Source organism: Pinus tabuliformis, chromosome X (genome assembly GCF_031772625.1).
Source record: "Pinus tabuliformis cultivar Carrire ecotype Pingquan chromosome X, CPIR1, whole genome shotgun sequence".
In the NCBI taxonomy this organism is placed as follows: Eukaryota; Viridiplantae; Streptophyta; class Pinopsida; order Pinales; family Pinaceae; genus Pinus; species Pinus tabuliformis.
In genome coordinates this window covers 438,424,927-438,448,962 of record NC_142308.1, presented here as the reverse complement: position 1 = coordinate 438,448,962, position 24,036 = coordinate 438,424,927, and the positions used below count along the sequence as shown (strand labels likewise).

Genomic DNA, 24,036 nt, shown 5'->3' with positions numbered 1-24,036 from the left:
TAAGGATCAAATACACCTATTGCCCATGAGTTCCCTCAACCCCAAAATATCTCTGGCTCGATTCCTCTCCCGGGGAGCCCAGAGTCCAGACAAGGGGGAAGAGCATAGCTTAGTGTCCTCGATTAGCCAGGACCCTTACTTGGGAGGGTCACATGCATTAGTCCAAGCTGCTATTTGAAGACCAAGAACTTCCCTTTTAGCAAAGCCTTGGTAAGAATATCTGCTATCTCCTCATTTGTTGAAATGTGATGGAGTCTCACAGCTCCTCTCTACATCATATCTCAAATGTAGTCATATCTAATTTCAATATGCTTGGACTTGTCGTGGAACATGGGATTCCTTGCTAGACGAATCCCACTCTTGTTGTCGCAATATATAACTATCATATCCAATACTTGCTGAAGAAAAGGTAACTAGGTTTGATTTTCATTATGACGCTGAATGATAATTTTATGAAGAAAATTGTTATTCCTTGCATCATGGGTTTCATGAGCAAGATGTGTTTACCATAGATAAAAGACTTCTTCTTGATGTCTTTAGGATTCTTATGTTTCATCATAAATATTATAAGAGTCATAAGGTCAAAGATCAAAGAGAATGCTCCAAGATAAGTGTCACTATCTTCATGCAGAAACTCACTCTACAAACTGCAATATATCTCCTTGGAATGTCAGCTCAGATTTGAAAACTCTCCTATTGGCTTGAAGCATTATCAGTGACTTGTATATATACATGGGTAACGAGGAATCAAGAAACATAAGTCTTCGGATCACAAGTCTTCAAATATACAAGGAAGGGTCTCAACATATATCTCAAATACACAGTGAGGGATAGAGCTTCGATGTTTATCTCAGAAGCTCATAGCTCGAAGGATGAAGTCTCGACATATACCACAAGAAATGGGACATATCTCAAAAGTGGAGTCTCAGTATGTATCTAGTCTCGGCATATATATCTCAGGAATCTCAATATATATAGTCTCGACATATATATCTCATAAATCTCGATGTATATAGTCTCGACATATATATATCAGAAGTCTCGCCTCGACATATGTCTTAAAAGTCTCGATGAAGCATCAAAGTATATCTCAAAGCCTTAGTATTTATCTCAGAGCATTGAAGAAGTTTCGGAACTACTCTTGATAGATATATTTCAGGGTCTCGGTTCAACTATATGTGAAAGGATTTCTGAAAGCCTATAAGAATACGAAGATACATAAGTCAAGAGAGTATTCTTAGGACATTCTTCGAAAGGACACTCACTATAATGCATACACTATATGACTTATATGACTACGCATTGGTATACATAGTAACAAGCAGTGACATATCTTATCTTTGGTGATATGGACTGTGGCAAATTGAGAAGAGAAAGTATCGAAGACAATGACAAGACAATGAAAGGCATAAGGAGAAGGAGAATAATGATGACAGTGAATCAAGCAGTGCAGAAGTTAGTGACAAATATCTTGGAGGTAACTTTGAATCTACTTTTTTAAGAGTCTTGGTATTCAACATCTAAATATCTATAAGAAGAGATTCAAGGGTTTTCCTCTCTAAGAGAGAGAGGTTTTGGCCTTGGCAGCGAGCCAACTTTTGTGTTCTTGTTCTTTGTTTTTGGTAGCAATTTGATGAAGTAAACACACACTAATTATAAGAAGAAGAAGATCAAGCTAATAAAGGGAAATTGCAAAAGTACTTCACAAGTTGTTATCAAGTCTAGAAGAATCCTAATATTTGTAATTGCCCGTCATTCTTCAACAGCACCTGCTCAAACAACTCTCCCAAGAGCTTCCTCAACCATATAGCCTCACAACTCTCCATGTTGGTAGCAATATACTTAGCCTCGAAAGTACTAAGGGAAATGAACTTCTGCTTCCTGCTCATTCAAGATATCATGGCAGATCCAAGACTAAAACAACATCCTAAAGTGCTTTTCCTATCAATAACATTTATGGCCCAGTCAGCATCAGTGTATCCATGTAGCTTCACATCTCCAGAAGTATATCTCAGACGAAGATTAATTGTCCCATGCAAATATCTCAGCACATGGTTGGAAACAATCCAGTGTGCATGAAGAGTCTCAGTCATGAATTGACTCAAAGTATCCATTGCAAAACATATGTCTAGACGAGAGTTCACAAGGAACATCAATGCTCCATTTAGTTGTCGTTACTTGGAGGGATTCGCCAAGTCAGGTCTTGTAGCATATCCGCATATCTTCTTGAAGTTCATCTCCATTGGTGTGGCCATGGACTTGCATTATACTATTCCAAATCTTTCCAACAATTTCACAACCTATTTTCTTTGAGAAAGGAAAATCTCTTTGGGCTTCTTCCACACTTCTAATCCCAAGAAGTAATGCATCAATCCAAGGTCTTTCATTTCAAACTTAGAGGCTAGATCCCTCTTTCACTCTAGCATCAGAGGCTCACTACCTGTTAAGAATAAATCATCAACATATAAAACCAAAAAGAGAGGTATACCTTGGACCACTTTGAAGTAAAGGTTCAAGTGAGCATTGCTTCTTGTGAATCCAAGCTTCACCAAGTAGCTATCTATATAAGCATACCGGGCTCTGGGGGCTTGCTTCAAATCATATAGTGCCTTCTTCAGCCTGCAAACATGTGTCTTCCTATCTTGTACTTCAAATCCCAGTGGTTGTTCAATGAATACTTCTTTCTGTAGTATGCCATGAAGAAATGCAGTCTTTACATCCATCTAGTGAAGGGTTCATCCTTGATTAGCAACAAGGGAAACAATAGATATAATAGTAGTATAGTGGGCAATAGGTGCAAATATATCATCATAGTCTTCTCCCTCTTTCTGGGAGAAACCTCTAGCCACGAACCTCGCCTCATATTTTTCAATACTTCCCTCAGTTCCATGCTTGACCTTGTATAACCACTTTGAAGTCACAATAAACTTTTCTTTTGGTCTCGGAACAACATCCCACACATCATTCCTCATAATTGATTGATACTCTTTGGCCATGGCATCCTTCCAAAACCACTCTTTCAGTGCTTGTTCAAAAGTGGGAGGCTCAGCCTGTATGATGGTGCTCATAGCTACAACATACCCCTGGTATCAAGATGGTTTCTTGCTTTCTCTAAAGGTTCCTTTGGAAACAACATGTCTCTCAACATCCTGTAACATATCATGAATCCAAAGGGTCTCTTCCTTGCAGGGCTATCACATGGAGGAGGATCCAAGGGGTCCATAGGCTCCATTCGGTCATCAAAAACATCTTTCTCTGGCTCGGGCATAGTAGGGCCATCTAGAAGGTCCACATCATCCTCCTTCTTCTTAACAAGAGGAGGAGGAATATCCCTTGCTTTTCCAAGGGAAGCATCTTAATTGAAAGTCACATCCATGCTAAACTCAACATTCCTCTGACTAGGCACGTATATTCTAAAAGCTTTAGAATTATCACAATATCCAACAAACGTACCTTTCTTTCTAGTGGCTTCCAACTTGTTCCTCTTGTCCTTTGGCACATGAAAATACACGGCGCAACCAAATATCCTCAGATGTCCAACATCGGGCTTCACATTTGTGAAAACTTCTTCGGGAGTCTTGTCACCCAGGCCTTGATGAGAAATCCTGTTTTGAACATCGACCGCTGTAGGAGTGGCTTCTCCCCAAAGGAACTTCGGTAGCTTTTGATCATGCAACTTGGCTCGAGCAGCTTCCATGATGGTCCTGTTCTTTCTTTCAGCCACAACATTCTGCTCGGGATTGTAAGGTACAACGATCTCCTTCTTGATTCCAACTTTCTTACAAAAATCAAGAAACTCATTAGTATGAAAATTTCACAATGAAATTTTATTGTAGCAACTGGAATTAATTCTTCTAACTGCAAAATTAATTATCCAGTTTATTGCTACGACAACAACGAATTAATCACACTGCAATTGTCACAAATAAAACACCGTGGCAAATAAAAATGTTGGAAATTGAGAAATGCTAGCACACACAAGAATATCACCGTTGTTTTTTGGACAAAAGTCACCGGAAAAACCTAATGTGGGAAAACCGATTGCTGCAGCTGAGGGTTTATATTGTTATTTGCAGTAGAAAATCCGAGTACAATAAATTGGATGCCAAACTAGCAATCCAATCAGAGAGAATCACTGGAAAAATTATTGTGAAGATTTTTCCTCACTCCACAGTTGATTTTAGCTCCAGAAACTTGCCCCTCAACAATTCACACTTCCTTCTACGTTAGCCTCTACGCAGTGCTTGCACAGTCCTTGCTGCCACTGCCTCTGGAAACTCTTGAAATCTGTAGCTCTACTTCTCTCTGGTTTTGGAATTGATTCACTAGCCATTTTGATCAAAATCCCAACCGCCAACTACTGAATCGACTGCTTCTCCAGTTAGATCGAACTGCACTATTGCTATTGCCTACGCAGTCCTTACGCAGATCCTTTGCGCGAATTTGCACTCCCTCAATCTAACTCTTTGGAACTAGAAAATATTTCTTTAGATACTGCTGACCTCTCTTGCCACTTGCTACTAACCTATTAGCTTGACCTCCACTACTAAATCACTCCCGCTACTGGGAATTCAACCTACATGGGAAACTGAGTACTGCACTTGTATATCCTCCATCTACCCATCGACCTCTTCTTATAACCTCAAGTTAGAACTCCAATGGCCACGATTAAAACTTAATTGATGGTTGAGATCATTTCCATGTTGATCCGTGTGAGTTTCTAAAAGATTCACACCCTTCTCAATTAATTCCTATTAATTAACCACTTTTCCTAAGTTAAACTTTGGAAATTTTTAATTATGGTCAATTAATTTAATTGAGCCATCTTTTAGGTGGAGTTTCCAGAAACAATTTCTGGCTTTTGGAGAACTCCTATGTTTTAGCCTCTCCACAAGGTTTCGAGACTAGAACACCATCTGATTCTACAAAAACTAACACTCCCTCTTAGCGAGGAAGGTGTTCTCTCCAACTCTAGTACTGCATTGTTGCTACAACACCCTGTTTCTGTAACATCCTCAATACACGCTACTGATGTCTGGCCACTGTGACTACTTGTCACTGCCCACCAATCACTGCGCAACTTTGATGCTGCATCTGTGCTGCTATCAACACTGCTGTACAATCTGTACTACTGCCAACTCTACATCTGCATTGCAACTCCCTCTCAACTGTTGCTGCTGCTACTGCAACTATAGCAACTGAGAAGCATCCAAAATACTGTCCTTGCTACTGAAACAGATTCTCCACCATACCCATCTGTTCTTTGAAATAGACGGACTTAGCTCTCCCTAGAACTTTCGTGAGTATATCTCCAACTTTCTCATCTGTGGAAACATATTGTAGCTAGATCGCTCCATCTTGCACACAATCTTTGATGAAATGACATTGAATATTTATGTGTTTCCACCTTTCATGAAACACTGGATTCTCAGAGAGCTTGATGCAACTCTGATTATCACAGTAGATGTTGGTCGCCTCCATCCTTTGCCTCAACTAGCTTACCAACAACTTTCGAAGCCATATAGCTTTAAAGGTAGCTGTGCTTGTTGCCATATACTTTGCCTCTGCAGAGCTCATTGCTATTGACATATGCTTCCTACTGCACCAAGAAATCATTGCTGATCCAACATTGAAGAAAGACACAAACGTACTTTTCCTGTCCATTGAATTGCTTGCCCAATCTGCATTCATGAACCCAGATAGTTAGACGTCGTCCCCTTGGGTATATTTCAATCCATATTCTATTGTGCCACACACATACCTCAAAATGTGCCTCGTTGTTGTCCAATGTACCCTCTCCGGTTCCACCATAAACTGACTAGGGGTACTGACTGCGAAGTAGATATCTAACCTAGTGTTGACCAGATACATGAGAGAACCGATGAGTTGTTTATACAAGGTGGGGTCAACATCCTTGTCATCTGATGCATCTCTTTTCTTCCACTTGGGTGATTATGGGTTTACAATCTTGCAGTTTGAATCTCTTTAGAATATTTGTAACATATCTTCCTTGGCCAAGGAAGATCTCCCTGCCCTTCGACCACACTTCCAATCCTAGGAAATTGTGCATCAACCCAAATCCCATTGAGAAATCTAGGGAAACTAGATTAGATGATTTCTCTTACTTTGATAACTATTTGTGATGTATTATTATTATTAGTGTTTTCTATCATCAAACAACTACCAATTCATAAAGAACAACTAGACAATAGGACGCAAGATGTAGGTGATCATCCAGGGCCAAAACCTCTCCAACTGAGAGGAAAACCCATTAGAATTCTTCTCTTCTTATAGAACTTCAATTGACGAATTCCAAGACCTATAACCCTTGACCAAGACCCTCCAAGACCAAGTCAACTTTTTCCTTCTTGAACGACTTCCAACAACAAACTTCAACCTTCCAACAACTTCTCCAACAACTTCGACCCCAACAACAATTTCTGCAACTTTGACCTTGATGCAGCTTCAACAACTTCAACCTAGCAACTTCACAGCTTCGACCTAGAAGCAACTTCACAGCTTTGACCTTGCAACTAAACAGCTTCGACCTTGCAGCTTCACAACTTCGATGTAGCTTCACGACTTAGACCTCGCACCTTCACAGCTTCGATGCAAATTCACAACTTCGATGCAGCTTCAAAATTTTGTCTTGCCAAGTAACTGTAGAAACCCTAGCAAAAGAGAGAGAGAGGGGCCCAAAACTTCGAACTTGTTCTTCTTCTCCTTCTTCGTCCTTTTCTAGCTGATATCTTTTGGAGATCGAACTTGCTTGAGTGAGTGTGCAAATGATATCGAATTCCTTCTTATTTATAGGCTTGTGAGGGGTACGAATTGCTATCTTGAGGCCGACTTGTCCCTTCATGTAGGCTGACTTGATCTTTGTGCCATGACGAGGTCTTGGATGGTGTTTTGACTCTATTTTGAGTCAATAAATTTTTCTTTACAATATGTAACATGCCCAAATGGGTCTTCAATACATGACAATGAATCAATACCCTTTATGAAAAACCTAGAAGCACTCAATGGGTGCTTAACCTAAAACTAAATTTCCCTTGAGCATGAAACCCATGCCTCAAGAACACAAATAATAAATTTATTTTTCTCTTTTCATTAAATACATAAAATCACGATTAAATATGCCATTATGAAGATCGAACCTAGTTACATATTTCAACAAATCCTTCATATCAAACTCTACTCCTAGGTTCCTTTTGCAGTCCTCTATGAGCCCTAATGACCTTGTCAAGAAGAGATCATCCACACACAACACTAAGATTAGTGGCTCATCTTCTACCATCAAATAGTAAAGGTTGGAATCTTTGTCCCTCTTGATGAATCCCATTTGTTGCAAGTAGTTGTCAATCCAATCATGCCATGCCCTGTGAGCCTGTTTGAGCCTGTGTAGAGCTTTCTTCAGTCTACATAAATGAGTGCGCCTCTCATGAGTCTCGAAGCCCTCTGGCTGTTTTATGTACACCTCCTCCTCTATCACCCTAGTCAAGAATGTTGCCTTGATGTCCATCTAGTGAAACTGCCACCCCATTTGAGCTGCTAGGGATACAAATGTTGAGAAATCAATCCTAGTATAACTAGGGTTAGGTTTATCTTTCTTGATAATTACTTTTGAATTATGTTGGATTCTTTTACTTATTTGTTATATTATCTTTCATCAAGCAATTACCAAATTATGTGTGTATGAAGATCACAAAAGCACAAGACACAAGATGTAGCCACTCTACCGAGAAAAACCCCTATCTAGGGGAAAACCCAGTCAAAAATCTCTTCCTTCAATAGTTTTCTTAAGACTCTTCAACCTCGACACAGACCTCCTCCAACCACCAAGTCAACCTCCTCTTCCAACAACTTTGACCCAGAATTTCGACCTTGAAGCAGCAACACTTCGACCCAGCAGATGGCAGCGACAGTTTCGACTAGACAAGGAAAACTTCAATCTCCCAGAGGAATCCAAACGAGAGAGAGAGAGAGCCCAAAACTTCGATTTTCTCTTTTCCTTCCTCTTTCTCCAACTTCGCACTTCTTTCAGCCTCCTTTCCTTCTTCGCACTTTTCCAGCTCTTTCTTCTGGATATCGAACTTATGAGTGAGTGAGAGAGTGTTCCAAATGAATTCAATCTCCTTGTATATATAGGCTTGAGGTGACGTTGAATTGCCCTGTTTGAGGCCGACTTGATCTCCTTGAGGTTGACTTGGTGTGGAGGTGTCAAATACCTAATTTGACTCAATAATAAATCTTTTTACATGATTCAAAAGCCCAAGAAGGGTCTCTTTAAATGGACAATGACTCTAATGACTCAAAATAAATCCTAGAAGTCCTGAATGGGGACTTTGACCTAAAACATGATGTCCCAAGCATGAAACCCATGTGTTAATAAGTCATTGCGATAATAATAAAAAAAATCTTTTTCATTCTTTTGACAAGTACATTAAATGATGACTCAATTACATTTATTAAGACTGAACCTAGTTATATTTTTCAACACTCCCTCTTAACTAGAGAGGTATTCATAATAACATATACAAGTACAAGGAAGATCTCAAACCATATGAACTATGAAGAGTTTAGGCACCGTAATGCCATGGACTATATTCTTGACCAGGGCAATCTATCCAAGGTCCTCCAACAATTTAGGCACTCACGATGCCATGGACTAGATTCCTAACCAGGGCAATCTATTCGGGTGGGATTAAGATGGACTAAAGCTTTCAGCCAGTCTAGGTACCATCAGGCTTATTTGCTAACCATCAACGTAGGGATCCAGGTGCGTATCTGAGGTCAGAGCTCCATGATGAACACTACCCTCCCTACTTCGGGATCCAGACATCAACACATAGTGTTGGCCAGATGTCCTCCCAGGGAATGTGTCTCACACACAACGCCTCAACAAATCTCTTCCAAACTTTTATCATCATCAACAAGATCAAAAATATCAACTAAATCAAGCATGCTCCTAAGATATTCAAACTTCTTATTAGGAAGAGACTTTGTTAGTATATCAGCTACTTGATTGCCTGTTAAGACATGCTGTAGCTTAATGATCCCATCCTGCACCAAGTTTTTAATGTAGTGGAACTTATTGTTGATATGCTTCGACCTAGCATGAAACACGAGATCTCTAGACATTTTGATTCAACTTTGATTATCACAGTAGGATCCAAAGGCTTCTCAAACAAATATGTCAGAAGCTTCCTCAACCATACAACCTCCTTTCCTACTTCACATGTAGCCACATACTCTGCTTCAACACTACTTAAAGCAACGAGATCTTGCTTTCTACTCATCCATGAGATCATGCCAGATCCCAAGCTAAAGCATCCACCTGTAGTGCTTCTTCCATTGGTCTCACTTCCACCCCAATCAGAATCTGTGAAGCCAATTAGCTTGACTTCCTTGTTATTGTACTTTAAGCAATGATGTATAGTGCCATGAAGATATCTCAATATATGCTTGGAAACTATCCAGTGATCATGACGAGGCTCCAATTGAAACTGACTAAAAATGTTCACAACAAAGCATATATCCGGCCTAGTATTTAATAGATACATCAGAGAACACACCAACTGACAATAGGAGGTAGGATCTACGAGACTTGAGTTAGAGTTGCTCATATTTTTTAGATTGGTGATCATAGGAGCAGTCATGGGCTTGGAATCCATCATCCCAAATTTCTCCAACAACTTGATGATATACTTTTCTTGCCCCAAATATATCTCCCCAATCTTTTTCCATACTTCTAGACCTAGGTAATAATGCATCAGTCCTAGATCCTTCATCTCAAATCCGGTTGCTAGCATCTTCTTGCATTCTTGTATCCTTTGTTCCACACCTATAATGAATAGATCATCCACATATAGTAGAATAATGACTGGCTCATTATCCACAACCTTGATGTAGAGATTTGGATCAACATAACTCTTCACGAACCCAATTCTTAGAAGGTATGCATCCATTCTTGCATACCATGCCCTAGGAGCTTGCTTCAAACCATATAAGGCCTTTTGGAGTCTACATACATGAGTGTCTTTGCTATTTACTTCAAATCTTTCGGGTTGCTCAATGTATACTTCCTCATCGATGGTCCCATTCAGAAATGTTGTTTTCACATCCATTTGATGGATATTCCATCCCATTGTAGCAGCCAATGTAACAAAAGATCTAATGGTAGTATATCTTGTTGTGTATGTAAAGGTTTCTTCATAATCTATGTCTTCCTTTTGAGAGAAATCCCTTGCAACAAATGTAGCTTTGCATTGGTCTATACTTCCATCAACAACGTGCTTGATCTTGTAGATCCATTTGGAGGTGACAACCAATTTGTCACTAGGTCTAGGAACGATTTCCCAAACCTCATTCTTCATGATGGATTGATATTCTTCCTGCATTGCCTTCTTTGATACTTCTTGATGAACAACTTCTTCAAATGTAGATCGTACAACTTCAGTCAGTTTTGTCATATATGCAGCATATCCAAAGTAACTTTTCAGCCTTTTTTTCTTTAAAGGTTTCTTTTGTAGCTCCATGTCCTTTAGCATCTTCAAGTTTTTAACCAATTTGGCCTCTTCATTATGTTCGATATGATCACAAGTTGAATAGGCTCACTTGGTCCTTTTTCTTCTTCTTGAATTGTAGATGGTTTGTCATGCTGTACTTTTTCTTCTTCGAATATAGGTAGATCTTCGTTATCGGAATCAATAGGAATGCCCTTGGATCTTTTGTAGGCATGATTTTCATCAAATATAATGTCTCTGCTTACTTCAATATGTCTTCCTTGCTTGATGTAGATTCTATATGCCTTTGAGGAGAGATTATAGCCAACAAAAAACCCTTTGATGCTTGTAGAATCTAACTTCTTTCGTTTGTCCTTTGGAATGTGGATATAGGCAGGACTCTCAAAGCTCCAGAGATGGTCCACACTTGGCTTCTTCCATGTGAATGCTTCCTCAAGTGTCATATTTCCAAGAATTCTATGAGGACTTCTATATTGAATATATATTGCTGCCATTGCTGCTTCTCCCCATATAAATTTTGGTAAGTCTTGATCAAAGGAGCATTGTTCGTATACCTTCTTAAATTGTCCTATTCTTTCTTTTGTCCGCTTCATTTTGTTCGGGATAGTAGGGAACAATAAGTTCTCTCTTAATTCCCGCTTCTTTACAATATGCAATCAGTTCTTTAGAAGTGTATTCCCCACTATTGTCGGATCTCAAAGTATTTATTTTTCATTCGGTTAGGGTTTCCAATTCAGATCTAAACTCTTGGAATTTTTCAAACACTTCATCCTTTTTCTTGAGAAGGTAGAGCCATGTCTTTCTATAGTGATCATCAATGAATGTCACATAGTAAAGATGACCTCCAAGTGATTTGTCAAACATAGGCCCACACACATCATAATGAAGGAGGTCTAATAATTCTTTACACCTTGTTTCACTATTTGAAAATGGTTTTCTTGTATGTTTACCCAAAGAGAATCCCTTGCAAACTCCTTCACGATCTTCTTTGATATCGGGGATGCCATGAACTAGTTGATTAAGAATGGGAATGACCTTGTTGTTGAAAAGTAACTAGGTTCAGTCTTCATAATGACATGTGTAATTGTGATTTTATGTAATTGATGAAAAGAAGAAAAATAAAATTATTATTATGCTTGTATCATGGGTTTCATGAGCAAGGAATTTTATTTTTAGTGATGACTCCTATTACTCCTGCCACCTACACCTACCTACAAGTCAGTGAGAAAAAGCCTTTAACCCCACAAGGCATGGTTGGTGACAGGGAACTAAGAGTAGGGGCTATCACACTAAATCCCTTCTCTCTTCGTTTAAGCTATCTCTTAGGTTAGCTATGGGGGGTGGTCCCTAAATGGAAAACTAAGTTAAAGAAATGTGAGGTTCTAGGAGAGGTGTTAAAGTGAAAGTGGATTACTTTTAATTATGAGCAATAAAAATCACTAACATAATAAAACCATATAAGTAGTGCCTTAAGATAAATTGCTCAACAGGAATGAAAGATACATTTGCTCAAAAACAAAAGTAGAATGCTTTCAATAATGAAAGTAAATCAATTCTGAAATGGAAATAGAGATGTTAGCACGATAATTGATACAAGATATAAAATGCTTTCAAAATATAATCAAAGCCTAAATCAAAGCATATAGAGATATCTTGCAAAAGGAAAAACAACTAGTGTTCTACTTGCAAAAGAAAAATGCAACAATGCTTGCCAACATAAAATATTCAACAATGACAAATAAAATGGACAATTGCAAGTGAAATCACAAGATGTATTAGCATGAGATGCACCTATACTATATTTGAATGCAATTGGTCCTGATTATTTTTAATCTAAAATGCCTAGTCTAAGTGATAAGTCCTCATCTTGAGCTCTTACCAAAGGGTAAAAATTGGGGTGACTATAAGAAAGAGGGGGCGAGAGCACGATGGTGTGATTAAAGATACCCGTCCTTTGAGTCTTATGAGCCAGCGGGTGCCTTTGTTCATACAAGGAGACAAACCACCTTCATAACTGTAGGGTCACATGCTTGTACCTTACTTCGTAATAGATGGAAGAACTTTCCAAGAAAGCCTTTTTCCATATACTTTCTATCAACCAAGCTTATGCTTGGAGGTTGATTTTAGTGATGATGCAACTATACCAAAATGCTTCATATGGTATGCAAATAAGTTTTCCAAATAGAGATTTGCAATGCATTCAATATAATGGAAATAGTGCTCAAAGTAAATTGCAAAATGTAAACTCAATTGGAAAAGGAAATTAGCTTGCACATGAATTAAATAAGATTACTAATTGCTTTGCTTCAAGAAAATGGAAAGGTGCTCAAAAAGATAATTTGGATAGTTTTCTCAAAATAGTGCAAGATGCATAAAATTTCTAGAACATATAAGATTGTAAGTTACTCAAAATAATTGCTTTGACAAATGATAAACAAATAACCAACTAAAGCAATGAATCTTGAAATTTATGTGCTTGCAAAATGAGCAAATAACTTGAATAAAAGAGCATGTAAACAATGAGCCTATTGTGAGGCCAACATGAAGCAAATGGTTAAACTTTGCTACTTGAAATTAAATGCCTTGCATAAAATAAATTGCTTTAAAAAGTAAGATTTGGAATTGTACTTGAAAGCTAAACTTGAAATGACAAAGCATGAAAATAAGTAACAAAAGACAAATTCAGAAAATTAGCTTGTGAAGGTGATGTTGTGTTAATTTTAAGGCATGCAAGATGAAAAACTTTTAAAACAAGCTCAAAATCAAACCACCCACATGTTCCTCCTTTTACAAAAAAAGGGGAAAATGATAACTTGGGTGAAAACCCAAGCTCCCACAAAAAACTAGGCTTTTATTAGATGTTATAAGATGAGAAAGGTTGGCCTCCAAATGTGAATGAAATGTTGCACAAAACAAGGAGCCAATCCTCCTCAAAATCCCACGGCCTTGCCAAGTAGCAACCCTCTTTTATATCCACGACCTCCTCAAAAATATCAACTTTGAAAGGGTAGTGAGGTCCTACAAGGAAAAATGTTAGAGTTTGTGTGATCCTTCCTTGATGCTCGTCACCAACACTCTAACTATAGGTTGGAAGATCAAGAAACAAGTTATTGTAGAAATAATATGAAAACAAATTAAATAGAAATACAAATAATATACAAGAAACCCAATCAAGTGATAGGAGTGAACCCCATCACTTGGTTTAGTTTAGAAAAAATTTCAAATAGCTAATATGAATCAATGAAGCATTATGTCAAAGATTTAAAATAAAATAATTGCTTGAATACAAGCTATGCCCAAACAAATTTCTGCTAGACACTTTTCGTAAGATAAACTAAGTGAATCCAAATAACAAATGAGAGTTCTTTTGAATGGTGCTCCAAAAGTGGTTTGGTCTCCCAAAGACTTCCTCTCACACTTGATCCAACAAAAATTCTTTTACAATACTCAAATCAAACATTAGTCCATATAGATTTAGATAAACAAACAATGAATTGAAACTTCTAGAAATTCATTTGAAAATAAACTAGAACTTTCAAACTCTAGAGCCTATTTTCAAATCAAATGCTAATACAAGATAACTTTGCACTAGCAAGTTTACAAGAATATATGGGAAATGAAATAATTCAAAACATAGAAATATTATACCAATAACTTACAATGCATCATGCTCCAAAGGAAGAACACCTATGAATGGACCCCCAAAGTCTTTTTATTGATATTCTTGAAAAGTGTACAAAGTAGCAGCGCTTCCGCAAGCACAAGAGCTAGTAGACAATTGATACAATATGAGAGCCCATGGCTCTATTATATAGAGAGTTGGGAGCAAATCCCAATGTAGAGTGATTAAACAAGTGGCATGAGGTGACAATCGCAAAGAGAAATTCGAATTTGTTGAATGGAATTCCAATGCCAAGTGTAAAAATCGATTTCTAGCAAGTGGACATCATTTTCTTTTTCCCTTATGTGCCAAATTCGAATTTTATGATGGAATGAAAAGTGTAAATGGGTGGTAACCCATGTGGGGGCAATTTTCCACAAAAATCTCCACCAAATATTCTCTCAAGTCCTCCCAAATGTGCATTAACTTCACAAATTCGAATTTCCAGTTAAACAACTTTTTCATTTAATGTCAAAAATTCGATTTTATTTGAGCACGTCATTTTCTTGATTTTAGGAGTCCACATCACTTTAAGACTTCACTTTAACTCCATAATTTTCCACCACATTTTCATAACATTAGGCATGTGTGGATATTTGTTTTTTTCCATTAATTTAATTTATGGCCTAATTAATTGTCAGATTTCCCACTAAACTTAGGAAAAGTGGGTTTTGAGGGTTCAAAACACATTTTTAACCCCTCAAAGTGTGTCATAGTAGAAATTTGAGGTGAGAGGTGCAAATTTTATTACTTATACCCCATACAACTTCTCTAGATATCACTTATTAGATCACAAATACAATTTTTATTACAATCTCTACAGTGCGGAAAATCTAAAAAATTAAAAAATGACTACCTAGACCTAACCAAATTTCAAGATTTCTTTTTTGTGATCTAGTATGATAATATACATCAACTCGAGACACTAAGATGTGTTAGGGGTTCAACCTTCAAACCGTCAGCTCGACTTTGGGGTAAAAAGTGAGTGAAAAATCCTAGAAAATTATCCATCTCTAAAAAAAGAAAAGATAATTAACTAGATAAAAAAACACTCCATGGTGTACTCGTTTTTTGATCGAGTACCAACATCCTAGGCCTGTTGCAGACTCAAAACTCATTATTACTAGTATCACTTATTACAATTTCATGTAGGGTGTGGAATTTGGGTACAACAAAGATGATGAGAAATAGAAGTAGAGTTTAAAAACTCTTGTTGACTGATAATATCTGATGGTACAAGTGTCCTTTGGATCATACTTGGGCATTGAGTCTTCATATAATCATCATGTGCCACTCTAGTAGTCAACATTTGGCTCCATATGGGGATGTATGCTAGATATGAAGTGATAGTGCGTAAGAACTTGGAATCTGCATCCATCAACAAAAGACATATATCAACAGTATTCATTCAAATTATCATGAAATAAAATTGTTTTCGCACGAAGTGTCTAGGCATCGCGACAATGCTCGGAGTAAGGGTTGTCACTCTAATCCTTACTCACTCTGTTTAGACTCTCTCCTAGTCAAGTCAAGGGGGGTTTTCCTTAGGGGTAAATGAATGAGGATAGCTTGTAGAACACAGGCTCTAGGAGACTTAAGGATCAACAACTTGATGAATGTAAACAAGTCTTGGTTAGCTGAGATGGATAGATTAAACAATTAATATAAGTAAGACACAATCGCATGAGATAAATGATTTTAGACCAATGCCTTTGTATTCAATTAACCATAGACTACATATAAACAAGTTATCTCGAGCAATTTATAAATATTGCAAAGTGACGATCATGAACAATTAAACGTCAACGCCCAAAACTTTATCAGGAGAGAGTTTCTAGCAACTAAATCCCAGATCTTAGAAGAATTTATCTTTCTCCTATAGTCAGTATGACTTTTAAAACATTAATCGCTCTTGACAATAGAGAAATCACTACCATTAAAGTTTTACACTTAACACCAAAGACACCAAGGAACTTTAAATTTGAATTTAATTATCAAAGATTAATGTGGCAAAATTTTTTAGTGTGATTACAAAAAAATAAAAATTGAAAGGACTTTAATAAATTAAAATTTTTTAATGGGCCATAGGCGACATAAAAATTTAATTTTTTAAATGTGAACCGTAAGTCCTTTGATTTAATTCACTGGTAATTTCAAAGTCACAAATTTTCTTTTAAAATTTTAGTTTTTTAAATGTTTTTTATAATATATATATATATATATATATATATATATTTTTTTTTTTTTTTTTTTTTTTTTTAAATTTTTTGTTTAGAAAACAAAATTAAAATAAAAAGAAGAAAAACCAAAACAAAACTAAAGTCATAAAAAAAATTTAAAACAAAAGAACAAAATCAAAGCAAAAAAATAAAAAAAAGGAAATGGAGAAACCAAAAAATCAAATTTAAAATAAATCTAAGTCTAACCAAAGTTTAAAAAAATCAAATAAAGCAAAAAAATTAGAAGGAAAAAATCTAAAACCCTAATTGCATAAACATAACACAAATGAATTAAAAAAAGTCGAAAGGTTGAGTGTTTGTTTGCAGGTTTGGATGGCGGTAGAGATAGGAGTTCAACGGACAAGAGGGAACAAGGCAACAAAGAGGAATGCGACTGTGGGTTGGAAGGGATGAGGAAATAAGGCAGCAGGAGAGGAAAAGTCTATGCAAAGGGAAGAGATGCACGTAGGTGATGGCCGTGGGTTGAGGGATACACAAAAGAGAGCGAGGGAGAGAGCCTCGACGGAGCTGCAACAGGTTTGCAGGTTGAGGAGGAGAGGGAGCCATGGAAGAAGGGTTTAGACATAGGTAGAGGGAAACCGACAACAACAACAAGGGGTTTGGCAATAGAGGAGATTAGGGAGATTCGAAGGCAATAGGCAGTAGCGATGTTTGAAGGGATTGCGAGTGGGCAGTTCTGAAGGAAGAGAGGGATCCGAGCGTAGGTTTGGAGGAAACGAAAAAGAGTAGGGAGCTCAGATAACAGAGGGTTTAGGCGTTAGAGAAAGGGGTTTTCTGCAGCAAATCGAGCTGTGGGTTAAGAGGAACTGTCAACGGAAAAGTTTGAGGGTGCAAGGAGGAAGATAGGGATGAAGACTGCGGTTGGAGGGTGCTGCAAGGAAACTTGAACAACATTTTTTTGTTTTTTTTAAGAAGATAAAATGTAGTAGCAAAATGGAAAACACACAAGAAAGAGGAGCTGTGATTTTTGAGGAGCTTCAACGCAGCAAACTGAAAAACATGGTAGCCCAAAAAACCCTTAGACAATTTCCATAAAGTTAAACTAGTATACTTCTGCTTCAGATTTCCTTGAAACCTTTATAAAAATTTCCAGATTTAAAATTGTCAAACCCTCGAACTGTAAAAAATGATGTCATTGCAAAATGATATTGAGGCCAGATCTTACCCTCCAAGGCTTAGATCTGGCTTCAAACAGGAATTCTCCATCATATCTGCACTTGCTAAAACGAGAACAAAACACCTAGACGATATATACAATGATAAAATAAAAAATTCCAAAACCTAGTTAAAACTAAATAATTACAAGTTGAAGGCTCTAAGTAGCCAGATCTATCATTATGCTGCACATAAATTAAAAGATTTTTAAATTTTAAAGGTGCTAACTCGAAACCATTTGTGTATCACCAACAAAATATTATGATAAGCTCGGAGCTAATTTAGCTGGGCTCTTCTGGAAACACAGATGGGGAGTTGGTTGGTCCAGTTGAAAACTTCCCGTAACGCTCGAGGATCTACAATCAAAATTTCCCTGCAAAACTCAATCCGGCCATCAAAATAGAGCAAAAAAATAATAATAAAATTTAGACAAATAGAGATACCTGCTATTACGTTCAAAATTTAGATTATTAGTCAAACCCGGTCCCCAGCAACTGAGCAAGATGCCTGTACTCAAACCACTCTTCAGAAGCTATCATCAATGACTTTAGAAAAAATTATGCATGAAAACAACACATTTTACAGTATTCCCATGAAGAGTAACACCAGTAGAATTTAACCCCAAAGTCTTTTTTTATTATCCAGAAAAAAATATTACACAAATGCTTCTTGCTAAGCACACGACTCAAAGATCAGATGGACTTGTAAGTCCTTAATTAACCCATGAACTTCGATTTTCTTCGAATCCATGGCACATATGTTATAGTAAGGCCTAGATATCCTCAAGTTAAGTTGTTGTTAAATTTAGGTATGTTTTATGCTTAGAGCAATTTATTTCAATTTTCACAGTTAGTTCAATATCTTTTCCAAATTAGTAATCACATCAACATAATAGTAAATTGCAGATAGAACATAAACATCAATCGCAGAAGACAAGCCAAGACAAGAGGACACAAGATGTGGCGTTAGCCAGGGACAAACGCCAATGTGGGGAAACCCTTGATCAATTCTTCTTATATGTTCTTCAATAGTTTAGCAGAGAGAGATAGTATATATACAACAGAAGTCAATACTTTGACTTATTTAAATAAGAACATAGATCATCTCTAAGAAGATGATACATGAGGTAGTTGAGCTCAGTTGAAGACATGCTGCTTCAACTGATTCTCCAAGGTGACTTCATCGCCTTGCTACACTTATCATTGTGCTGCTCCTCATCATCATGCTGCACCTCACTATGCTGCACCCATCATCACTATGTTGCATCTCATCATGCTTCACTAATCATGACTGTAACCATCACTGTACTGCATCATGTACCATTGCTGTCCCATGTGCCATTGCCGCACCATGTTGCCACACTGCTGTCCCATGTGCCATTGCTGCACCATGCTTGCCACTATTGTCCCATGTGCCATTGCTGCACCATGCTTGCCACTGTTGTCCCATGTGGCATGTTGCACCATGGTTCCACACTGATGCATGTGCTTGTTGCACCATGCTTGCCATTGCTGTCCCATGTGGCATGTTATACCATGTTGGCATACTGCTGTCCCAACTTGTTGCACCATGCTGCCACACTGCTGCATGTGCTTGCTGCACCATGCTGCCACACTGCTGCATGTGCTTGTTGCACCACGCTTGCCACTGCTGTCCCATGTGGCATGTTGTACCATGTTGCCATATTGCTGTCCCAATGTGCTCGCTGCACCATGCTTGCCATTGCTGTCCCATGTGGCATGCTACACCATGTTGCCACACTACTGCATGTGCTTGCTGCACCATGCTTACCACTGCTGTCCCCTAAAGGATTTGTCCACCTCAACGCAACCCTAGACTACCTCCAACTATTTGCTATGGCTTGCGGCCTAGCAACATTTTGCTGTAGATTTTGGCCTCCTCCAAATGTGCCCAAACAACCAGCGTTTTGTTCCTCTACTCGGCCTAGCAGCTTGCCTTTCAGCCCTAGAACTCGGCCTCCTGTAGCAGAATTCCTCGGCCCTCCTTCAGCAATCTGGTCACTTGAATTGGCCTACAGCTAGGGCATCATAGGCTTGCGGCTAGGGCAGGATAGACCTGCGTATGAGGCAACATGTAGGCCTCCTTCACCATGTCATATCTCCATCTTGTTAAGGCCTCCTCCATAGCTGCGTTAAAACTTCTTCCATGACTGCGTTAGAGGTAAGGGCTCCTTTAGGTCAGTGTATAGGTTCCTACCATAGCTGTGATTTGATCTCCATTAGGGCAGCGTAGAGGTCCCTTCCATGGCTGTGATCTGATCTCCATTAGGGCAGCGTAGAGGCTTCTCCTTTTGACTGCGTCAAGGTCTCATGCTAGGGCTCCTTACCTTCTGTGTTTAGGGCTTCCTCTCCTAGATTTCTCTTCCACTAAAACCCAAAGCGAGTGGAGAGAAATCAAGAGTGAAGTGTGTGTGAAATGACTCTCAAGTCATCTCTTTTTATACTAAAACGTTGAGCACATGTGGGGGTTATTAGGTTGCTGGCCGACCTTGACGAATTGTCCTATAACACAAATAAATTCATATCTTTATGAATACATATCGGAATTGGATGATCTTTAGATCAATCCTACACCTCTCGATGAGAGGGATCCAAGAAAATTATCAACGGCCATAAATAAGATGACCCACATGGAGTTTGGCCCTAGTTGCCAATTTTAACAGTTGTTCCATGACTCTCTTAGTCATCACATAAGAGGAAGCACCAGAGTCAGGCATGCAGTTGCATAATCGATAATTATTAACAAGCAAAGTTATGAAAAAAGGAGAATGCCATTTTTTATCAGATTCCATACTTTGCAAATACACGGGAGCATCGTGAGTTACATTCACGTGGGTACTGCCAATAACACTTAGTAACTTGGCCTTCTGGGAGGGGATCTTCACTATTTCGGTGACAGGAACCAAAACTTTAGAGTTATTAAACCAACCTCCTAAATCAATATTCATCCCAGAAGCTGATCCAGGGTTAAGACTTCGAGAGTTAACTTGATTATCATTTTGACTTCTTCTCTGATAGGTTAGCCCCTTGTCCTTAGCAATTTCAAGAACTCACTTAGGAGGAGGCTCCTCACTAAAAAGTTTAACCAAAACATCAGTTTCTGAACCAAAATTATTAATGCTATATGAGGATGTGAAAGGTCTGACGGGTTGACTATTTCCCTTGTCCTCTTCCCAATTTTCTTGCGATAGATAATATTCTTTACCAACCATGTTTATCTGATTGTTTGTCCCAAGCATCCCATGATGCATGATTCTCTTGATAACAGGACAAGTAGCTTCTTCATGAAACTCTTCACAGGCCCTACAGTAAGGCAGGGTATCCTCCACAAGTTTATTAGTTTCGAGAGGATTGGGAGGCCTCTACTCACTGGTTTGACCTTATTTTGTCAGTTATTTCGATTATTATTATTATTATTATTATTATTCTGACCCTTAGGTTGATGATTTTGCATTTGAGCTCTTTCCATTTGAATCAACCTAGACTGTAATGTAGTTATCTCCTTGGCGTGATCAACAATCATCCTAGCTTGATTTAACTCCATATTTTCTAACGTCTTAAGCAATTTTTGCATAGATTCTTCTTCAAATTCCTTTTCTTTTCCTTTAGTTTTTTTTAATTTAACAACAGATCTATCAAACCTAGGAATTTTAGATTTGCTAGAAGCCTTATCTTTTTCCAGCTCTTCAGCTGTGATTTGACAAGCCTTGTAGTCACCAGGCTTGGTCCTTCTTAGCTCATAAAAAGTGTCAGGATTGAAAGCAAAGAGATAATAATCGAGAAGCATTTTCTCAGATGGTTTGTAATCAATTATATTGCTTTAAGCATACCATTAAACCTTTTATTAAATTCTTCACGTCTCATTTTCTTTCCTTTTAATGACGCTAATGGCTTTTGCTAGAAATTGATCTTCTTTCTTATCACCAAATTTGTCTCTAAAAGCATTAAGGAGGGAATTAAATGAATAAATGCTATGATTGGGCCTATCCCTAAACCAATCCATAGCATCCTGCTCAAGGGTCAAGACAAAGCATTTCATTTGCACATCCTCATATTTATGAGCATGAGCGAATTTAGCCCACAAAGTCTGAAAAGCATATAAATGTTTTTTAATAGTGATTGCATTATTTCCTTGGAAAGCGGGTAACTTGTTTAGACCATTATTAGGAAGCTTATGGGGATAAACCTGGATGTTAGCAAAATTAAGAGGCTCATAGATATCCATGATGTCTGGAATGAGAGGATTCACGAAGAGCGAATGGGTGTCATAGAGAGCTTCCTGGCCGAGATTGTCAAGGAGTGTACGAAAAAAGAGCTTGTGTAATTTAGCTCTAAGAGCCCTTTCATGATCCATAGTAGGAATAGCCAAGCTGCTTGGGTTCCTCTTAGTACATGCCCTTGTAGAAGATGGAGGAAGTGGAGTTTCCACTCAGACAAAAATCTAACCTAGACAGAGAAAATGAGATGAAGACGAATGGGTGAAGATGAAAGGATCAAATGATGAGAAGAGATTGAGAGGACCAAGGACAGAGAAACTCTGTCCCTGGCAACGGTGCCAAAAAATGTTGTCGCACAAAGTGTCTAGGCATCGCGACAACACTCGGATTAAGGGCTGTCACTCTAATCCTTACTCACTCTGTTTAGACTCTCTCCTAAACAAGTCAAGGGGAGTAGTCCCTAGGGGTAAATGAATGAGGATAGCTTGTAGAACACAGGCTCTAGGAGACTTAAGGATGAACAACTTGATGAATGTAAACATGTCTTGGTTAATTGAGATGGATAGATTAAACAATTAATACAAGTAAAACACAATCACAAGAAAGAAATGATTTTAGACCAATGCCTTTGTATTCAATTAATCATAGCCTAAACAGAAACAAGTCATCTCGAGCAATTTAAAAATGTGGCAAAACGACGATCATGAACAGTTAAATGTCAACGCCCAAAACTTTATCATACAAGAGTTTCTAGCAATTAAATCTCAGATCTTAGAAGAATTTATCTTTCTCCTATAGTCAATATGATTTTTAAAACATTAATCGCACTTGACAATAGAGAAATCACTACTATTAAAATTTTACACTTAACACTAAGGACACTAAGGAACTTTAAATTTGAATTTAATTATCAAAGATTAATGTGGCAAATTTTTTTAATGTGACTAAAAAAAAATAAAAATCAAAAGAACTTTAATAAACTAAAGATTTTTAATGGGCCATAGGCCACATAAAAATTTAATTTTTAAAATGTTAACGCATAAGTCCTTTGATTTAATTCACACGCAATTTCAAAGTCACAATTATTTTATTTTATTTTATTTTTAGTTTTTTAAATGTTTTTGAATGTTTTTTTTTAGTTATTTTGTTTAGAAAACAAAATTAAAATAAAAAGAAGAAAAACCAAAACAAAACTAAAGTCATAAAAAAAAATTTAAAACAAAAGAACAAAATCAAAACGAAAAAATAAAAAAAAGGAAATGGAGAAACCAAACAATTGAATTTAAGATAAATCTAAGTCTAACCAAAGTTAAAAAAAATCTATGTTGCCAGAAAACGTGGGTTCGGAGATGGGGACGGGGATAGGGACGACATTTTTGGAAACAAGGTGCGTGGGTTCGTCGGGTAATATAATAATATTAAATTTTAATAATTAAATTTTATAAATTATAAATTTATAAATTATAATTAATAATATATATGAAATTTGAATTTGTATATTTTTTCAACTTTAAACAAGAAAACTTTAATCATTCAAACATGCACACCATTGAACATTCACATTGAAATTTCAAAATTTATCACCAAAAAACTATTCATTGTTTACATATTAATAAGAATCATGAATCATGATATATGTCCATTGTCATACTACATTCAAAATTTGCCTTAAGGCATCTTCAAACATGAACTAGGAAATTTTAAAATACTAAAATAAAAATAGCTAAAGCCTAATGAACAATGGCTTCCTCAAGCCATGTCATCAACATCCATGTCACCAACATCACTTAGATCTTCAGCTAGCATGTTCTCCAGGTAGGAATCACTCTCATCTTCAGGCTCTCGCTCATCCATAGCAATTGGAGGTAGCTCAATAAGGCCATCTGGTTGTATCTCCTCGTCCACACACACAACATCATCTATGTGTTGGTCCCATCTCTTGAAAGGACCCTCCTTGTACCCAGGGTCTTTTCGAGATATGAGACGAAGTGTGCTATGAATGTACACTAGGTTCTCTGCCTTCTTTGAGCCCAACCTATTTCTGTTCACTGAATGAATAAAGGCATACGTGCTCCAATTCCTCTCACAAGATGAAGAACTAGCTACCTGAAATATTAGGGGAAGCCCATTAAATTAATTAAAATTTTAAAAATAAAAACTAAAACTAAAATGAAAATTTAAAATTTAAAAATTAAAATTAATTTCCTATATTTAATT

General features: G+C 37.4%; 1 protein-coding gene across 1 annotated transcript in view; it reads left to right on the top strand.

Moving 5' to 3' along the window:
* The window catches only part of LOC149140453 (alpha/beta-Hydrolases superfamily protein), a 316,859-nt gene that overhangs the window by 221,993 nt on the left and 70,830 nt on the right, over positions 1–24,036 (top strand). The gene's annotated exons all lie outside the window — the stretch shown is intronic.